This window comes from Uloborus diversus, chromosome 8 (assembly GCF_026930045.1).
Source record: "Uloborus diversus isolate 005 chromosome 8, Udiv.v.3.1, whole genome shotgun sequence".
In the NCBI taxonomy this organism is placed as follows: domain Eukaryota; kingdom Metazoa; phylum Arthropoda; class Arachnida; order Araneae; family Uloboridae; genus Uloborus; species Uloborus diversus.
Genome location: NC_072738.1, coordinates 55,133,024 through 55,148,416, shown reverse-complemented (window position 1 = coordinate 55,148,416; position 15,393 = coordinate 55,133,024). Strand labels below are relative to the sequence as shown.

At 32.0% G+C, this 15,393-nt stretch overlaps 1 protein-coding gene and 1 long non-coding RNA gene across 2 annotated transcripts in view; one reads left to right on the top strand and one right to left on the bottom strand.

Annotated features, from left to right (window-relative positions):
* LOC129228049 (single-stranded DNA-binding protein 3-like) overlaps positions 1-15,393 on the top strand; it is a gene marked incomplete at its 5' end in the record, with an annotated part of 396,346 nt that overhangs the window by 238,932 nt on the left and 142,021 nt on the right.
* LOC129228050 (uncharacterized) overlaps positions 1-15,393 on the bottom strand; it is a 58,439-nt gene that overhangs the window by 2,451 nt on the left and 40,595 nt on the right. Inside the window, exon 2 of the long non-coding RNA XR_008580884.1 lies at positions 7,676-7,781. This is a non-coding gene — a long non-coding RNA (uncharacterized LOC129228050). The remainder of the gene's footprint in view (positions 1-7,675; positions 7,782-15,393) is intronic.

Genomic DNA, 15,393 nt, shown 5'->3' with positions numbered 1-15,393 from the left:
ACTAGCGGCTGCGAACGGTTCCAATTAAAAAAGGGGTGATGGTTTAAGGAAGCACATTTCCCGATGCATTCAGTTTTGCTTGCTCGTTACTTCCTTCTTGCTGTCACCCCTGTTTTGATAAAATCAGAAGAGACCTGACGCATGCGCAAATTCAAGTAAGGTTTCGCGTTAAAATATCGGACAGTAGAGTGAAGTAAATCGCAAACCTTCCACGTGTTGAGAAAGTAGCATACCACTTCTTATAGTTATGCCACACAGGGCCGCAGAAAGCCATGGCGGGCCCCTTGTCAGTTATGTCGTTGAACCCCCTCCCGCTCCCCAAAAAAGAAAAAGAAAAGAAGGGGAAACGGGGGGTGAGAGAAAAGAAAAGGGGAAAAAAGAAAAAAAAATCAAAACTGCTTACTAGAAAACAATTATCTCTATTTTAAGTGTCATAACAGTAAGTACCAAAAGAGTAAATTTTACTTAAATTTTACGTTTTCTCTTACTAAGAGTCCCCCCCCCCTTTTTTTTTGCGCCAGTGTCGCCGGGCCCCTGGTTTTCGATTAGGCTGACATGGCCATTCGTCGGGCCTAATGTTACAATCTATTTGGTACAATTTAAACCCAGCTGTCACAAACTCACCTTGTTCGACACTACCTGAAGAAAGAGTATAGAAACAAGAAGGTTGTAGAGGATATACGGCAGTATTTTACCAAGCTGGAGCCATATTTGTAACTTCAATGCCAGACGAACGTTAGTCCAGAAATGGCGTTTTTCAAGTTATTACAGCATTGTATGTAGAATCCAATTCCGCATTGAGCTGTAGCAACGTAATTCAAAAAACAATTTCGTCCATAATTATTTACTAGTGTTGTAAGAGCGTGAGTCTTAACCTTTGTATGCACCAGAAAAACGTTTTTGCTCTCTCCTGAAAAGTAGTGATAGAGTGACTTAAGTTTGCCTGGCTTTGAGGTACAGATATATAGATGAACTTTGGAAAATAAGGAAATAAAGAAAAGCTCAGCGCTCCCTCTAATTATTTCCTATACTTTTAAAATTTTATAGCTGAGTAATATAAAGTAATGGAAGCGGAAGAAGTTTCAGGAAAACTTAATAATGAAATGTCCGTTAAAATAAAAATTTCTTACTTTTAATTTAAATTACCTTTTAGTTACTTAAGGTTGACTCTAGCACATTTGGGGATAAAACTGAAGCATTTTTGTTGTTGATACCCATTGTTAATAATACACAAAAAATGTGGATTGAAATAGACAGAACCTCTGATAATAATAAAAATTAAAAAAAAAAAAAAAACTTATTCCTTAACACTAGTTTATCAATAGTGAAAATCGTTTGATCTACGTCTGTGCTTTACAATCATAACTTGAAAATATTTTCTGAACGCACTATATGTTTATGAAAGGACTTTCAAGTGTTGCCATTTTTTATGTAATCGAGAGGAAATTGTAGCTTTTTTTCGCCCAAAAAGGTTGCAGAAGAAACCAACAATAACTTCACTGTTTGTGCTTGTAATAAAATACATCGAAGATTTTATTTCTAAAGATTTATAGCTTTCTATAAATGGAAAGAAAATGTGAACTAGAGGACCCTTTTAAAATCGAAAGATTTTTGAAACACTGAATGGAAACAAAATGGTTATAGAATAATATGCTGTATTATTAGATTGAGTGAAAGAACTTTTAAGGGAGATCAGATAGTTTCTTTTAGAGAATTGATTTTAGCCAGTTTAAATAGTTTGTATTTTTAGGAACATCTAAAGAGGTTAATAAAAAGGAAAATGAAGTATTATAATTTTTCTTTAAGTAAATAGATATGTTCGTGAAATAATTTCTTTTTGCATTTCAGTTTTGTTATTTTATTTTTTACGAATGGGCAGCATTATTGAAATTTCTTAACAATTGACACGGGCTGTTGGGATCGTGGGGAAAACAGATATCAACGGAAAGAAAAATCTAAAACTATGAATGTTAAGAGCTAGAAAAATTAATTGATTTAGATAAAAAGTACTCAATACTGAAAAGTACTGAATAAGAAATCTATTTCAAAGAAAGATTTTATTGTGACTTAAGGTTTGATATCCATTCAAAGTAGAAAATTCTTATAACTGCAGAAAGAATTCTATCGGCTCTGGAAAAAAGTATTACCGACTGAGGAAACAGTGCCAATGACTAAGGATATATTGTGTTATGACAGAAAAGTTCTATTTATGTGCGAAAAAATTCTAATAATTCGGAGAAAAATCAGAAAACAGTAAAATTTTCTAATAATTTACGAAAAACTATTGATAAATAAATGAAAACATATTAAAAAGGAAAATAATTTACTTTTGACCAATTAATTTGATCGTGGTGGTATCATTATGCAAAGTAACTTTTCCAATTCTGATTTTTTAAAAAAAAGTGGGATAATGACTTTAAAATTCTTTGATACTCCGCCAAATATTGATAAAAATCGTTTCAAATTGCTAACACCAAACAATTGCTATTTTTTATTGGTTTTTGCATATTCTTTTTTCATCGTGGTAACGCTAACCTGAATGAAGACAAAAAAAGAAAAAAAAAAAAACTGTGAGCATTTAAATTAAAGTAACGCAAATAAGATAAATAAATACCTTTGTACTGAACAGTAAAGTAAATTTTGACTAAGATTTCTTCCATGTGACTAACTTTTTATGCAGTTACAGTCGACTCCCGCTATAACGCGAGTGTTTCCCCCAGTAACGAATTTTAGGGCTAACGCGAATTCCTCTTCTGCAATACGAATTTTTTTGGCAGGAAGTATCGGTTTCGTTATTGGGTCCTAAATATTGATTTCGTAAATATATTTTATCCCTATTGCGTCACTGATAGCGAAAGTTCCCTTCACCATACTAGTCCACGCATCGCTTTATTAGTGCATCAAGTAACCACTCGGCGTCTTTCTTTCTTTTTTCTTTCTAAATATCAAAGTTGATGAAATAAAATGGCACCTTAGTCCACTGTTTCATCTAAAGTTTGTAAAGATGCTTAACTAAAAAGTACGTCGACGGTAGCACGACGTTAAGTATAAGTGATGTACGTGCTATTTAGTTTTATTTTGTTTTTCTCTGCCATTGATCATTTATTTTGTGCATCTTAACAGTTTTTTTATGCGGAATGAAGCAGCTTTTTAATGTTTTAATTACAGTAAAAGTACAGTTCTTAATTATAAGAAACTTTAATGTTTTGTTGAGGAATGCTTTAAAGCAGTTTGAGGGGTGTTTATAAGCAGGGCTGTGGAGTCGGAGTCGGAGTCGGACTGATTTTGGAATAAAGGAGTCGGAGTCGTTGGAAAACATGCCGACTCCGACTCCGGGCTTCTTTTTTTCTTTCCTTTTCACTGACTCTCCTTGCATTTTTTTAAAATTGATTACCAATTGGTTCGATTACATGTATAAAAAGATACTAATGAGAAAATAACTGCCATTATGGCAATCAGCTAGCTTGAATGCTTACCGAACTTTCTGTAGCCGCCCCCTAGTTTGCTTGCTTTTTAACTTAACTAATAGCAACTGTCAGCAAACGGTTTTGTTGAATAACATTTTCAAGTAATCACTTTCAAATAAAAATAGAAATATAGTGTTTTGTTCTATCTCAGTTTAAAATAGTAAAAGAAACGTAACAAATTAGTAAGTCGACGCCTGTAGCTAAGGTTGAAACGTTTAAGTGTGATCGGCAAATTCAAAGAAGTTCTGGCTCGAAAGCACAAATCCAAAAGATTCGATGAAATAATCTAATGTTTTTTTCTTTATTAAGGCTATTTCTGTAAGCTTGGTTCTCACTAAAAAGTATGTAACAAAATAAGTGTAAAAAATTTCTTGATTACAACACTCAAGAATTGCAGTTTTAATCTTAAAATCTTCATATTTAGGTTAATTCTAAAGCAGCCAATAAAATTTAAATTAAAAATTTAGCGAAGAAGAAATATAGGTATAGTAAAAGCTATTCGTACAAATTTGTATACCGCCGCGTTTTGTGAAAATTAGCTCCTGACGCATATGTGCCCTATTTTCGTTGAAATTTTATTGATGAAATATAATTTAAAATATATTCGTGAAAATTTTCAGAATTAAAGTATTTATATTTTTTATAAACTCTGAAATTAACTTTGGGTGTCATCTACTAGATGGATGTCACCAGGGGCAAACCACTCCCTCTCAAGAACTTGGATTTAGAAAAAAAGTTTTTTTTCTCTCAAGTTACAGCTTTCAAAAATTGAAAGCACACGATTTGATCAATATATATTTGTTAAACATTAAAGGGGGGCAAATTACAGATAATCATTTTCAAAATTTTTAAAAGGGATTTTTAAGTCATCTCACTTTTTAACTCGTAACTATTGGAAAGTTTGATTTTTAAATTGAATTTCTAACGTTGTATGACGTCTTGGGTTTACAATAAAAAACAAAATGCTAAATTTTCATAAAAAGGAATTAATATTTCAATCTCTGTTAAGAGGTTTTCCCCCTTCCCTTGAATGGAGAGAGGGAGTTTAAAAAATACAATTAAAAAAATTAAAAAAAAATCCGGAGTCGGAGTCGGGCGTTTCAAAATCCAGGAGTCGGAGTTGGGGTCGGAGTCGGCCATTTTCCTTCCGACTCCGCAGCCCTGTTTATAAGTGTCTTAAAGAATTTGGTATGTTTCAAAAAAATTTGTATACATACCCTTTTCTACAACGCGAAATTTCAACTTACGCGAAGAGTCTTGGAACGCATCCTTCGCGTAAGTCGGGACTCGACTGTACTGGGAAATATGATATTTCCCAGTTTAAAATGTAACATAAAAGTGAAAATGGAACGTTCATGGGAAATAACATTCAAATTTTAAATGGCAAAAATAACAATGGTGGCAGTAATTCTTTATAATTTTAAAACAAGCATCACACGAAAATTCCTGAGCTGAAATAGTTCATATAATTACTCAATTGGCCTCCTTATGGCCTCCAACGTTGAGGAAGAAAGATGACGGGGTGGTTAATTACTATTTTTGGTGCTAAAAATTGATCACTTAAAACTGCTTCACACAACACATGTAATACTGTGATTGATTATAATTTTATCTGTGAAAAAATTTAAATATCATGACAAAAATAAAATTCTATGTTGAGATAGTAATTGGGATGGAAATGTGGATTTTCTTACATTGCAAAACGTCCTGAATATCTTTTTAACCGACTTCAAAAAGGAGGCGGTTATCAGTTCATACCGTATGTATGTTCTTTTTTTTTTTTGTTTGTCCACTTATAGCGTCTCACCTAGTGAACCGATTTTGATGATTCTTTTTTTAATGGATAGGGGATGGCTCAACTTAGGTCCCATTACTTTGTTTGACCATATTTGTTCTTTAGAAAAACAGTTATGGGCAAAAAAACAGTAAATTTTATGCAATTTCCCTATTAAATGATTAAAATGGTATTCTAGCGAAGTTCGCTCTTTTCGTCCGTGGATAATGGTGGCTCAGTGGTAGAATTCTCGCCTCCCACACGAGCGACCCGGGTTCAAATCCCGACTAGGACAAAGTGAATTTTACTAAAATTTCGTTTCTACTGTTTCCCGTATTTTCTCGAATGTTGTATCTTTCCAAGTCTGGAAAGTTCCAGCACTTTCTCAAGTTGTATATAAGGAGATGTAACGTTCATTCGTGGTTCTGAATAAAGATCTCGAGTTGAGACTAACGAGTATTCGCTTCATTTGGCTTTCACATTGTCTTCGCTACCTTCATCTACGCGACAATATGAAACTCATTGTTATAAAAGTTTGGTGCCATATAACAGTAACATTAATAGTAATTGTAATAATAATTTTGAGTAAAGGCTTTTCTAAAGCAATACAGTGATATAGAGCCGAACTTCTTGCTAGATAACTTCTTACTTTTACTGAAATATCTACATTTACACTAAAAAGAATGAAATAAAAAAATTTTGAAAAAAAAAAAAAAATAGAACCAACTTCAAAATTGCTCTAAAAAGTGAAAAATAATTTTATTCTTTAAACACCATCGATAATACTTTTAAACATAATTTTTGAAGTTGGCGCAAAAACCAAAAGTAAAATCCATTGTAACCATGCTTCGTTCATATTTTTATCAAAAAATCATCCAAACTTAGGAACGAAACATTTATATCGTTACTCAAATATGCTGTCATCAATGCGTAATGCATGTGTTAGTGAAGAAACTGGACCTGGTAAAATTTATACTTGTAGTTGAGTTATGGCTGTGAATAATTTTTTCGATCGTTTTTGCGCCAACTTCAAAAATTATGTTTAAAAGTATTATCGATGGTGTTTAAAGAATAAAATTATTTTTCACTTTTTAGAGCAATTTTGAAGTCGGTTCTATTCTTTTTTCAAAAATTTTTTCAGAATCTTACATTGATATCATAATTTTCTTTTGCAATTTTCTAGCCGATTTAGTTTAAAAAAATTGATTTTTTAGAATTTTTGCATAACATGTTAAACTAAAAGATGTCAGTTACCAAGTGGGCCTTGGAAGTCAGAAAATTGTTCATGTTATTGGTGGATTAGAAGTATGTTGATTTTGCGGACCGCCAAATTACGCCGAATGACGGAAAATTTAAAAATTTGAACTTTATTGTTTTAACAAATCGTAAATGACGTAAATTAATGGATATGCATTATGATAAACATCAAGGTTACTAAAATTAAAAATTGTATACAATATGACTGCCAATCGATGTAACTTACTAAGCGGTTGTAGCAACAACTCATCTTGCCCAACATTCGATGCAGTCTATGGTGGTTAAAACTCTAAAATTGCTTCAATTTTTTTGTGTGTTTGAGCAGTCCGAACTTCGAGTTATTGAGTTTCAAGTTCACAGGATTCGAATATATATTTTGTAAGCCTGAATTGACTAAGGACTAAACAATTCTTTCTTGTTTGTTCTTTGTATTATTTCTAATGTTTATGCATCGGTAATGATGCTGCAAATGGAACATATTTTTCTTTCATGTTTTCATTTCCAAAAAAAAAAAAAAAAAACTCTTTAAAAAAATACTTTAATTTTATTCTTTGATATGCTTATAAGAACTTACAGTTATACGACTATGGCTGTACTAAGAATTGATTCCATGCTGAAATCTACAGGTAAATGAAAAGAGGGATCAAATTTCAACTTGAAAATGTGACAAGTATTTTATTCTACGGATATAGTTTCTGAAAAAGGATAATCAAGAAAAAGTTTCTAAAATTGAGGATGTCGAAATTAAAATTGAGAACAAGAGATAGTCTCTAAAAACGCGATGAAAAACTGATATGATACTTATTACATGTTTTTTTTGTGTGTGCAATTCAAAATGTTCACTATGGATGCATCATGTTCTACTGTGTATACAATATCTTGCAATAAAAACAAAATGTTCGAATGTTCTATTGAAACTGCAGTGCAATAAAAAATTCTATTGAAACTGCAGTGCAATAAAAAACGCTTTTCAATTAAGTCAGAGTTGGACGCTATCGTAGAGAAAACTCGACTAAAGAGAAAAGGCTGAATGGATTTTAATTGAATCAGTCACTTAGCTTTTTATTGTCATGATCAAAAATGACATGGATTAGATATTCATGAAAAAAAGAGAGAGAAAAAAAGAATTTAAAATGAACATTTTTAAACGTTCGAATTTTGAAAGAAATATACTTACTTTTTGTAAGTACATGTTCACTAAAATCTTGACATGAAGTTCCTTACTGTTTTTTGATTTTGGCTACATTTTCCTCTTTTTATTATCCTTATTTCTTGGGACGCCCCTATTTTAAGAAAAAAAATATATTAATGCCGGGGGAAATATTTTTCCTGCTACTTTTAATCATATATGACTAGTAAAATACAAAAAGTGTTAATTAGTTCTGTAAACTTTGTTTCTGGAGGATGAACCGAACATGTAGAAATTTCCTGTTTTCAATGGAATAGAAACATTTTTCGCAAAGCTGATTTTTATCTGCAGTCATCTATCGAAATGCGATAAAATGCATCATTGGAATTTACTATCAGAACTTTCCATTTAAATTGGATCAGTATGGTCTTTGTTGGAAACCAGATTTTTTGCTAAGTGAAAATTGATTTTAGCAGTCAATGAGTAAGATATAAATTTTGACTGAATTTTATTTTCTGTTATCGATGAATCTTTATAAATCGCGCGTATTTAAACCAAACCATCTATATTCTATGATTTAGTTTACACACATTATTGGGTATGGCCACAGTCATAATATTAGTTAATATTTCGCCATTAGCTCAATGATTTTTTTTTATTTATACCATTTTAAAAACGCAATACAAGAAAACTGCAATTAAAATGAATAATGTTTTCAAGTATAATGCTATATTCGGTTTCTTCCACTTTTTTGAGCTAATGGTAACTCCCGAGTTATTCAAGGGCGTATATGACAACCATTAATTTAACAAATAGAAAATGAGAAATTTCGAGTTCATATGAAAATTGGAGGAGCTTTTTTCCAATCCTCGAGATTCATATGAATATACAATCTGTGACGAAAGATAAAAAACATTCAAAACATTTTAAATTGTTCTCTAACTAATACTCCCTCCGTCCCTAACTAGTTGCTGCATTTGAATACATTTCATACTGATTATGGATACTGAACTGATGATTTCAGTATCTTGATTGAACATTCTTTAGAGATTTCAAGGTGATATACTATGAATCAACATCTACTTCCCATGCATTCCCTCCTTAAAAAAGTATTAAATTAGTTTCAAAAATACGGGTCTCGCACACCTCTTCAGCCACGCCTCGTTTTGTATGTACGCTATCACCAGTATACCAGAAAGATCAGTTTGTTTTCTAATGAATTGGCGATTCATTAGCCACGAGATAGTTTTAAGCGATTACTGGTGGAAGAGTCCTTACAAAATGGGGCGTAGCTCAAAAGTGCGAATTGCTTAGGTTTTAGAAATTAAGCCTGATACTGATTCAAACGGGAAAAACTTGGTTAACTAAATGTTGTAGACTGCTAGCATAGTACACTGAAATCTCTGGAAAATATTTAAATAAAATTATAGAATCGCCAGTTTCATTGTTTAGTGCAAAAGTATCCAGGACTAAAGTAGTATCAAAAATCTAGGGTTTGCACACTCTCAAGCCACTTCTGGTTTTGTAAGGACTCTACCACCAATGTACCAGAAAAATTATTTTGCTTTTAATGAATTGACGATTCACTTCTCACGAGATAGCTTTATGCAATTACTGATCTAATAGTCCTTACAAAATGGGAAGTGACTAAGAGTACGAACGCTTAGATTTTTGAAACAAATCCATGACTGATTTAAAGGAGAAATTCTTGGATGCTCCTGAAATTTCTGAAAAATATTGAAATAAAATCAGAATCACCAGTTTCAATGATTAGCACAGAAGCATTCACATGTAGCTGCTATTTTGGGACGGAGGAACACATTTTATTTGTTATTTTCTATTAAATATTCTGTCTATCTTTTTCAAAATACATGTAAAAAAATATTTCGCTTAAATAATTAATTTAATTGTCTTTTTGCTGCATAATTTTATGGTTCCAATGTCTTAAGAATTTCTCGGAACACAACCCACGCGAATGGAACGAGATTAGTGCATTTTGAATTCCACTACAATGGAAAGTAAAAGCAAATGCAAGTTATGTACTATACTTGTCTTTCCCCTTATATGGAACTAGAAAACATGCCGTGTTTTTCCAGATTCATTAAAAGGGGGAGAAAAAAAACATTTTTCGCTTACAATGTTTCTTTCTCATTAGATCAGATAGAAAACTAAAGAAAGTGCGGCAGTGTTCCAACTTCTGTATTTGCATACCTGCTTCGAAAGATTGTATTGTTTGGGAGAGCAAGCGATAAAAAGTAATGAAATCCGTTTCCTCATTAAGGTTTTGTTGCACTTAATGAAGACCGGGGAGTTGTTACCAAGGGGGAAAGAGTACAGCTTGTGAGCAACGAATTACGGCTGTGTTCATTCTCTATTTGTGAGACAATTAAATTTATTTCGAAGATTTTAAAGGTATATATTACAATTTAATTCATGTATATGAGAAAGTCTTGGAGCTGTTGGAGGAAGTAGAAAAAAATGTTTTAGGTGAAAATGGTTGTATATTAACAGGAAGAGAAAAAAAATCTTTTCTTTCTTTCATTTCAGCAAAAATCTCAGTTTATTTAGAGAAGTTATGAAGAAAAGGTAAAGTTCTATTTTAACTCTATGAGAATTTGTAAAATTCTTTCTAGCAAATAAAATTTTATTGACCATTTTTTTTTACCAGGCCATTCAATGCTATTTAGGTTAGCTTATGAATGAAGTCCAATGTAGTGTTCAACACGAATCAATTTCGCTGTTCTAAATTTAATACATGGTCGGCAGTTTTTCTGATGTAGAATAGAGTTTTTATACGTGGTAATCTGATATTGTGGTATAAAATTTATTCTAGTTTTTACCGTATGACAATCATGCTCTTGCCTTTAGACAAATTAGACAGCTAACATTGTTTATTTAACATTTCTAACCAGCATTAATTTGTATCTTTAACGTACAGCATCAATTTTTATCTTTAGCGTTAGCTTCTACATAACATTTTTGGCCTGCAATGCTTCTAACATTCTTGACATAATTTAACAATTTTTACCTGCATTGCTTCTAACATTCTTGGCATACTTTGCTCCTAATTTAACAATTTTTGCCTGCGTTGCTTCTAACATTTTTGGCAAACTTTGCTTCAAATTTAATACTTTTGGCCTGCTTTGCCTCTGATAAACATTTTTGAGCTGCATTAGTTTTCATTAATATCTTTGCTTTGCTCTAAAAATACTATCATCAACGTTGCTTTTGTTTTAATTAACGTCTTCGGCTTTCATAAAGTATGACTAACATCTTTGGCTTGCCTTGCTTCTAATAAACATCTTTGCTTTGCATTGTTGTAAATAACGTCTTTGAAAGGCATTGGTTTTGTTTACTTAATGTCTTTGGCTTTCTTTAACATGTTAGCTTGCATTTCCATTAAATAACATAATTCTCGCATCGCCTTTTTGGCGTACATATTAACATGTTTGGGCTGGCTTGTTTTAATTAACAGCTTTGCATTAACAGATTTGGCTTGAGTTGCTCTTAATTAAACTTATTTGGCTTGCATTGCTTTTAATTAACATATTTAGCCTACTACTTTATGTAACATTGTTTAAATTAACATCTAGCATTGCTTAAATTAACTTCTCGCATTGCTTAAATTAACATCGTTTTCTTTCACTACTGCTGTAAATATGTTTTATCTGCGCCGCTTGAATTAACATTTTTGGTCTGTATTTCTTTTGTTTGACCTTTAGTTGATATGTTTGGCCAGCAATGCCAAAATTAACATATTTAGCTGGTAATGCTTCGATTAACATATTTGGCTTGCATTGCTTTTAATTAACATATGCGACCAGCGTTGCTTTTATTTAACAACTGATGACCTGCATTGCTTTGCTTAGCATTTTTTCGCTGATTGCTTTTAATTATCAAAATTTAGATACACATTTTAAAATGCTCGACTTTTATAGACAACTATCCATTTTATCTACAAAAAATCGTCAAATCTAAATTTTTAATTCTGAAAATGGATAATTTAGTTTCAAATTACTTTAATTTGACTCCCAATTACAAATTCGGATTGAGGCTAATCTTTTGTCACGGTCATGTTTTTATTTCTTCTGCTGTCACGGTAATTTATTTCTAGATATCATCGGAATGAACGCATCAAGTCTAATTTATTACCGAACTCAAATTCAATCTTAATGAGCTTGTCCCATTCTCTTGCAACCTAATCAGTTTTATGCATAGTCATTTGATAAAACATTTATAGCATGGTCCAGAATAAGAAAGTTTGAGAAGGGCAACCCCTCCCCCTCTCATTCTTTGCCTTCTTTTCCACCACTGAATCTGCAACACCCAACAGTAAAACATTAAAGGAGATTTTTCGAGAGTATGAGAGATTTTTCAGATCTTTGCTCTTCGACTGATTTAGGGTCGTGAATTCCTCCGTTGAAAGCTACGAAAGACAGCCTACAGCTATGTCTTGGGAACTTTAACTTCTAGAAACAACCGGGGAAAGCACAAGACCCTCTAATTATTATGAAATATTATACTTATACCCCCCCTTCCCCTACTTTCTGATAACGACTCCTCCAAAACCAGAACCGGAATCCACCCTTGAATCAAGGCTCAGCTTTAATCCTCACAATTAGTGACGAATGTAAAATGCACTTAAGTTCTTCCAAGATAATATCGTCAACGATTGACTTCATTTTATATCGTTGAGTTCAATTACACTCGTACTGAATTATATATATCATAGCAAATTTACCAGTATTTGCAGAATACATCAAAGTTGCTCTGTTGACACTATCGTCAACGATTCATTCCATTTCAGACAATTGAACTGAATTATGGTTGTACTGCAATACATGAATCGCGGGTAATTACCAGGTTCCTATTTAGTCTTCAGGAACCAGTCAATGCACCTTTCAAGAACATCATTATATGAGAGTTGTTTAATATTCATAGCCTCTCTTGCATGTCACTATTTTAGTCACCAGCGTAAACGCCCCTACAGAAATCCCACGGACGCATAATTTCCGCCGTCCTTATGTTCCACTCTTACCCTATATAGAAATATTGAATTATGGTCGCTATTATGCACTAGGATGTAATTCATCTGCAGACATAAAACCCTACACATAAAGCATGTCGTTACGTTCGTTCGAATTCGCTTGTTCAATTTGCCCCCTTCCCCTCCTCCCCTGCTTTCGGAGAACAAGCGCTATCTCTTTGAAATGGTTATTTAATTTATCCCGGCTTTCAACTTTTAAGCTTGGAATGGGGATGGTTTTTGTACGTAAACAAGCTGCGGAAGCGGTCATTATTTTTAGATGAAGTAGACTGAACATGCTTTCGGAGAATGTTTGTTTCGTCTTTCGTTGGCTATAAATTGCTGATCGTAACCGTATCTGCATTCTCAATCGATGCTGGGCAGACGATGTTTTTTGGTGAAAGCGCGTTTGTTGTATATTCAATACGATCTAGACAACAAATCGCTTTATCTTTTCTGTTGCTCGATAATATTCAGAAAAAAAAAAAAAAAAAAAAAAAAAACTGTATTTAATGACAGGGAACAAGTTAAATTTGTTTATTGGTCTATAATTTTAGATGTGAATGAAAGAGGAATAGAAAGGTTTATGTTTTTATTTTTCCTCATTACCTTTGGATATTGTTCATGCTTTGAACAAGCCGAGATCCACAAGGGTTTTAAAACATTTCATTATTTACTGAGATGATTTTTGTTTTTTTTCCAACACTGAATCAACTCAAAAAGTCTCGATTTAAAGTAATTTTGATAGGTGGTTGTCAAATAACTGGTTAGTGTAATTCAAATTAATTGAATAACTATGAATAATCTTTGAAATCATTTTCTTCCTTAAATATGTAAATAACATTTATCAATAAATAGGCGGTTTTGCTGGAAAATATTTTCATGTTAACTGAAAAGGTTATTCATTTTTAAGAAATAAGTTTATTTTCTGTGTTGCACAACAGATTTCCAACGTATTATTAAACTAGAGTAAACATCATTAAATGTTCGAAGTACTTTGCTTTATTGGAAAATTACTATCTGAGAGAGAGAGAGAGAGAGAAAACTCGATTTAGAAAAACTAAATCGAAACATTAGAAGCCTCTGTAGGTAGTGTTTACTTTAAGACGATTAACCATAGTTTTCGAAAATTTAAGTTCTAAAAAGCACTGCAAATAATGATAAAAAAGTTGTAGCAAAAAGTTTTTAAGGGGGAAAATTCACTTTAAGTACTTGAATTCTTTCTTAAAAATCTTGCTGCAAGCCAAGATACACTATGATGATGAAAAAATGATAAGGTATTCTTTTTCATTAATTCAATAAACAAGGGCCTTTTTTTTCCGATGCCTTGAAAACAAAAATAATTGAATTATGTAGTACCAGAAGTTTCGAATCAAGCTGAATTAAAACGACAGAAACAAAATTACTGCGGTATTGCTTATTCGCCATTTCGTCAGATTGAATTTGGCTTAAAATGTAAATATATTAACGAATATACAATCAATTTTTGAACTGAATAAAAAACACGTTTTCTTGTAAGTGATCTGGTTTAGAATAATCATGTACAGTTGGTAAGTTTTTTTTTCTTTATGCCATTTCAATAGAACATTTTAAGTATAAAAATATGCAATTTGCGGCAACAAAAATTTTTGTTGCTTCCCCGGATTTTTTTTTATTTTTAATAAAACCTTTTTGCTACAATTTATTAAAGGACATTCAAAGTGTCCACTGCATTGATGCACTATTAAAGGTTATTCCTCTCCATTAGCTACGTTATTTCAAAGGAACATTAAAAAAAAAAAAAAAAAACTTAAAAATGAAACTTTTTCATTGCTATTTTGAAATTGCGTTTTTTAAGTGCATAAATTTTGATTGGTCAATTAAAAAAAAAAAAATTCTTTGCTATAATTTGTTGAACATCCAGATTGTTCATTTCTAAAGACTTCATTTTATACTTTTAATAATACCGCTTGGATGCATTATTAATGGTTCTTCTTCACCAGGAGCTGTTTATAATGTTTCTTTTTCAAGAAAACTACTGAGAGAATTTTTTTCATTTTAACTTACAGAATGAATGACGACAAAAAACTCCAATTATGAAAAGGGGAGGGGATCAACCGTCTACTTAAACTTTGGACTATGCACCTGTTCCCTCCTAATTTTTACGTGCGCGTAGAACTTATAGTGTTTTTAGGACTTTGGTCTATCCAGTGATGTTCCCGTCAATTTTACTGAGGGTATATTAAGTAATCTATTACGCACAATATATGTAAGCGATCATGTACCTAATATGTCATAATATGAAAATTTTTGAAGTCCCACTGGGTCCATCTCACTATTGAATCGGGGGTTTGATGCTTCAATTGAATTAAATATTTGTTTCTGCTGAGTAATGGACGGATTTCATAAGATACGTCTGTTTCTGAGTCGAAAAATATTATTTAAAACATTTCTCGAAGCTTTCAGAATTTAATTGCATTTCATAGAATAGATTAAGTAGAGTCCGTATTCTTCATATGAAGCAAGAATTCAAAAATTTTTGAGTTCTTTATAAATTGCTTTGTGCAATAAATGATTAATCTATTGAAATGGAATAATTGCTCGTACATGATCATTCATCCATCAATAGCAATAAAAGTTTGCAAAAATAATCGTATTTTCACAAAATTCCACAGAATTGATCATAATTTAACAAATATAACTTAAAATTCACAAAATACGAACCATGGCTCTAGGAGGGCAATTTCAGGGTAGCAGATCT